Source organism: Falco cherrug, chromosome 4, assembly GCF_023634085.1.
Source record: "Falco cherrug isolate bFalChe1 chromosome 4, bFalChe1.pri, whole genome shotgun sequence".
Classification (NCBI taxonomy): domain Eukaryota; kingdom Metazoa; phylum Chordata; class Aves; order Falconiformes; family Falconidae; genus Falco; species Falco cherrug.
In genome coordinates this window covers 74,021,616-74,027,631 of record NC_073700.1, presented here as the reverse complement: position 1 = coordinate 74,027,631, position 6,016 = coordinate 74,021,616, and positions in this window count along the sequence as shown.

Here is a 6,016-nt window from a genome sequence, read left to right as displayed (position 1 = left end):
ATTCCAAACGCAGCTCTGACATAAAAGTTAAAGATGATCTTTCCCTTGAAGCTAATGTTCTTGACAGTTTAGGTAATCTTCTAAATTACCTTTTTTTTTTTTTTTTTCCCCCAAAAAAAGTCTCCCTGATATTGTTATTGGCTGCCGCAAGTCTGGAAATGGAAGGCTTTATTAATTCTTATAATCACAAGCCCTTTCTTCTGAGGGAATCTATTGTTTAACAAACCAAAGGCAGTGTTTACCTGTATGTTTAGGTAAGATTCCTATAAAGATCAGTTGTATTTTACCAAGGAAGGAACCAGAAAGTGGACCTGCATAGCAGTTTCTGTATTTGTTCACTCTGCTGTTTTATCGAAGTAGTATTGAAGATCATTTGAAACCTCTTGAATTTTCACTTGCTTTGATTCAATGTAAGATAAAACACAAAGGTGTGGGGTTTTTTTTCTGTTGATTTATGCTTCGTAGCAATTGTAAAGTTCTTGATTTGTTTCACGTGTCAGTTAAAATTTTGAATTGCAACTGTATTATAATTTTGAAAATATTTTAATGAATGTATGAGGTGAAAACAATACAAATTATACATGATCAAATTCTTAGAGCAGTTTCTTATTCTGTCCCAATAGTCTCAGTGCTTTTTGCAGACAGAGAGGAAACTGAAGCATAGAGGAATAATGGTATCTTAGGTTAGGATCTTACAAAGAGCTGGAGATTATTTTACTTTTAAAAAGTAAGGACTCCTTTGAATTACAGGTTACTTTTCACATTCTTGATTGCTACAAATGAATATACAACATGATCATGATTATGTGTTTTTTTCTGTAACAGAAATACTGTAAAGGCATACAGGAGGTTCCTGGATTGCTTTGGTAATAACTTCCTTCTCCAAGTGACAGAGGAGCCAGCAAGGGCAGGTACTATGTTGGACCTTGTTCTCACCAACAAGGAGGGGCTGCTGTGGAATGTGAAGCTCAAGGGCAGCCTTGCTGCAGTGACCATGAAATGTTCCAACATTTCAAGATCCTTAGGACAGTGAGGAGGGCACACAGCAAGCTCACTGCCCTGGACTTCATGAGAGCTGACTTTGGCCTCTTCAGGGATCTGCTTGGTAGAGTACCATGGGATAAAGCCCTGGAGGGAAGAGGGGCCCAAGAAAGCTGGTTAATATTCAAGGATCACCTCCTCCACGCTCAGGAGCGAGGCATCCCAACAAAGACAAAGTCAGGCAAAAATGTCAGGAGGCCTGCATGGATGACCAAGGAGCTCCTGGACAAGGCCAGACACAAAAAGGAAGCCTACAGAGGGTGGCAGCAAGGACAGGGAGCCTGGGAGGAATACAGAGAAACTGTCCGAGCCACCAGGGATCAGGTTACGAAAGCTAAAGACCTGACAGAATTAAATCTGGCCAGGGACATCAAGGGCAAAAACTTAAGGAAGACTAGGGAAAATGTAAGTCCTCTCTGGAAGGAAATGGCAGACCTGGTTACCTGGGATATGGAGAAGGCTGAGGTACTCAACAACTGTTTTACCTCAGTCTTCACTGGCAAGTGCTCCAGCCACACCGCCCGAGCTGCAGAAGGCAAAGGCAGCAATGGGAGAATGTAGAACTGCTCACTGTAGGAGATCAGGCTGGAGATCACCTAAGGGACTTGAAGGTGCACAGGTCCATGGGACCTGATGAGGGGCATCTGCAGGAACTGACAGATGAAGTGGCTAAGCTGCTATCCGTCATATTTGAGAAGTCCAGACAGTGGGTGAAGTTCCCACTGACTGGAAAAGGGGAAACATAATTCCCATTTCTAAAACGGGAAAAAAGGAAGATCTGTGGAACTACAGACAAGTCAGTCTCACTTCTGCACCCAGCAAGATCATGGAGCAGATCCTCCTGGAAACTGTGCTAAGGCACATGCAAAATAAGGTGACTGGTGACAGCCAACATGGCTTCACTAAGGGCAAAGTGTGCCTGAGGAGTTTGGTGGCCTTCTATGGTGGGGTTACAGCACAGCTGGATAAAGGAAAAGCAACTAACACCATCTACCTGGACTTGGGCCAAGTATTTGACACTGTCCTGCAAGACGTCCTTGTCTCTAAATTGGAGAGGCATGGATTTGATGATGGACCATTTGGAGGCTAAGGAATTGGCTGGATGTTGTACTCAAAGAGTTGCAGTCAGCAGCTTGATGTCCAAGTGGAGACCAGTAATGAGTGGTGTTCCTCAGGGGTTCTTATTGGGACCAGCGCCAGTTAACATCTTTTTTGTCGGCAACATGGACACTGGGATTGAGCGCACCCTCAGCAAGTTTGCCGACACCACCAAGCCGTGTGGTGCAGTCCACACACTGGAGGGAAGGGATGCCATCCAGAGGGACCTTGACAGGCTAGAGTGCTGGGGCCATGTGAACCTCATGAAGCTCAACAAGGCCAAGTGCAAGGTCCTGCACATGAGTCAGGGCAATCCCAAGCACAAATGCTGGCTCGGTGGAGAAGGGATTGAGAGCAGCCCTGAAAAGAAGGACTTGTGGGTGTTGGTTGATGAGAAGCTCAACACAGCCCAACGATGTGCGCTTGCAGCCCAGAAAGTCAACCATATCCTGGGCCACATCAAAAGAAGCGTGACCAGCAGGCTGAGGGAGGTGATTCTCCCCCTCTATTTCACTTTCATGAGACCCCACCTGGAGTACTGCATTCAGCTCTGGGGCCCCCAACATCAAAAGGACATAGAGCTGTTGAAGTGAGTCCAGAGGAGGGCCACAAAGATGATCAGAGGGCTGGAGCACGTCTCCTTTAAGGACAGGCTGAGAGTTGTGGTTGTTCAACCTGGAGAAGAGAAGGCTCTGGGGAGATCTTACAGCAGCCGTCCGGTACCTAAAGGGGGCCTGCAAGACAGCCCTTCTTACAAGGGCATGTAGTGATAGCACAAGGGGGGATGGTCTTAAACTAAAAGAGGGTCGGTTTAGATTAGATATTGGGAAGAAATTCTTTACCGTGAGGGTGGCGAGACACTGCAACAAGTTACCCAGAGAAGCTGTGGATGCCCCATCCCTGGCAGTGTTCAAGGCCAGGCTGGATGGGGCTTTGAGCAACCTGATGCAGTGGAAGGTGTCGCTGCCCATGGCAGGGGGTTGGAACTAGGTGATCTTTAAGGTCCCTTCCAACCCAAACCATTCCATAATTCTATGAATCTTTGGATTTTCTTTAGCCTTTACACAAGCTATTATGTACTTTAATTATGCTGGGTGTTTTAGGTTTGGTGCCTATCTAGGAAGAAATGCACATATACAGTTTAAAGATGTGCTTTTAAAAGTTTTTTGGATTCTTTTTTGTCCATGTGGGACAATGTTTGATTTTCCTATAGGTAGCATGGATATAGAACTGAAAAAATTAATAAGGCTTCTGTCTTCCATTCTTCACCCTTACATTCCCTTTCTTTCCTTACACCATTAAAAATGAAAAATAACTGATGCTTTTAGACTGTGTTTAGCTACCTACATACAATTTCCCTTGTAATCAGGGTAAAAGGAAGGCAACATGAAGACAGGCAAAGCAAAGCCATTCCTTGTTTTCATGGCCAACAAGGTTTCTTTAATGATAGAATCACATGTCTTAAGCTGTAGGGAGCGTAGGTGGACAGCTTAAAAGGTAAGTGGAGCAAGTCACCAGCAAAACTGAGGTGAGGAAATTATGAGCCCTGGGACAAGAGAAGTGGAGAGTAGGAGAAAGATTCAGCAAACACCCAATCTGGAAAATGCCCAACCAGAACTGAAAAAACTTCTCCAAGTGTTTCCAGTGAATTGTTCCCACCAACTGGCACCTTTCCAACCTTCTCTTTCCTCTCTCCCTATCTCCAGTATCTAACCTTGTCTTTTGTTCTTCTCCCTGCAGCTGAAATCCCTGTCTGCATTTGCCAACAGCCACCTTGTCTCCCACGCACGTTCCGTGCTTGCTTTCAGCACTTGCCACAGTCTTGCCTGGCAAAAATTGCTGCTGAAGCTAAAGCTGCTTCTTACCCTGATTAGACCAACCCTTCCTCAAATACCAGCATTGCCCTCCCTTCCCGTATGTGTTCAAGTGAATCCCTTCTTGCGTACCTCCTCTCCTACTGCTCTTTGCTCTTCCCAGCTTTCATGCCTCTTTCTCATCTCCCATTTGCCTTTTTCCTTTTTCTCCTGAGCTCAAAGATTTGATTGTGCCTGGAACACTGGGCCCCTCAAAGGAAATGTGGAATGGCAAATTTCTCTGTAATCCTCAGACTGCTCCACAGCTAATAACTTCAGTTTTATAGATGAAGAAACTGAGCTGCAAGGAACTATACACCCTACCACACCTCATGAATTAATAACAGAAACAAAAAACATTCATGTCTAATAACTCCAGACAAGTAGGCAAGGAGGAGAAGCCTAGAGTGCTGCTTTCTTTCCTACACACAAATTACAGATTCTCTCAGCAAGGAAAACAGTCACCGAGTTTGCAGTAGACAGTTCATATCCTATCTCGGCTTTCTTAACGAGTAGTTATCAGAAACCCCTAATTGGCCCATAAAAGCTTTTCTTGCCTTTGCCACATCAATGTCAATATCTTTTTCTCCTTATCTTTACAGAGTTTTTCAGCTGTTGTATTTGGAGCAATGGCATTAGGACAACACACTTCTTTCACTCCAGGCTATGCCAAAGCCAAAATGTCGGCTGCTCGTTTGTTCATGCTGTTTGAAAGAGCACCCTCCATAGCATCCTCCTGCACAGAGGAAGGAGAGAAGCCTGTAAGTAAGCACAGTATTATGCACAGCACAGCATACCCCTCCAATTTATTTCAAGCCTGGTTTTCTCCTTTTTTTTTTTTCTCCCGCCCACATCATAGCTACTGAGAACGAGTACCGTGTGAGGCCTTTCACGTCTGACTCTTCCAACCAAACGGGAGTTAAGCTTTGCTTTGTATCTTCTCCTGCCAAAACCTCTCCTGTCTCTTGGTGAAATATCTTTAAGAGCTAGTGGAAATACGGTTGATGCAGCAGAGATAATTTTTCAAGATTTGCTTGCATGAAGCTACCTGAGCATGGATCTTGAACATATAACTAGGCCTCTAGTATTTCACCAGAAATTTTTGAGGAATAACTTATTTGCAAGTTGTCCATAATAGATAGTCGCATACTTTAGTAATCAACAATGTATATGAACATGTGGGTGCATCTGGCCTGTTATATAACAAAGAGGACAAAACATTCCAGACAACTATCACATATATGTTACAAACCTTGCATTTTTTATGTGTATGTATGTGTAGAGATGTGCATATATATATATATATATACACACATACACACACACTAAAGAAAAATAGCTGTGAAGGCTGATGAACTATCATACATTTGAGCTGTTACGTTGATTGGTCATTGCATATGTTTATATTTACATTTTATATATACTCATTCATATGAAATGTCTTTCTTCTTGTGTAGGCATATATCCGTATTACATATATCATGTTACATTTTATAGTAAATTAATTAGAAAAGATCTTTAAGTAGAAGGATTGATTCTGTGCACTGATCAAAAATAATACATTATTTTCGGTATTCTTAAAAGGACAAAAATGAAAAAAAATCAGCAAAGAACATGCCAAGGATCTGAACGAGATCATTGCAAAGCAGACAGAAGTCAGCCACTTAAGAGTTATTGTTACTTTTGAAAAAGTAAGCTTGTTTAACAGATGGTGTAAGAGAAGCTGTCAGAATTTGTGCTTACAGAACAGAATTTTAATTAAAATATGTGTGCAGAGTAGAACATTTAGGAGAGAATTTGCGTTTTCATAATAGGTTCCCACTACATATTAATTCCTGGGGAAAAAATGAAGTCTGATCCTTTGGAAAACTTCCCGCTGATCTCTTTTATGAATGCTCTTCATAGTATTTTATGATCTGTTACATTAGCCTAAAAAATTGACCTATCTCTACTGTTTCAATCAGAAAACGTTTGGTGGAAACATTACATTCAATGCTGTGGTGTTTACCTACACAACCTGACCA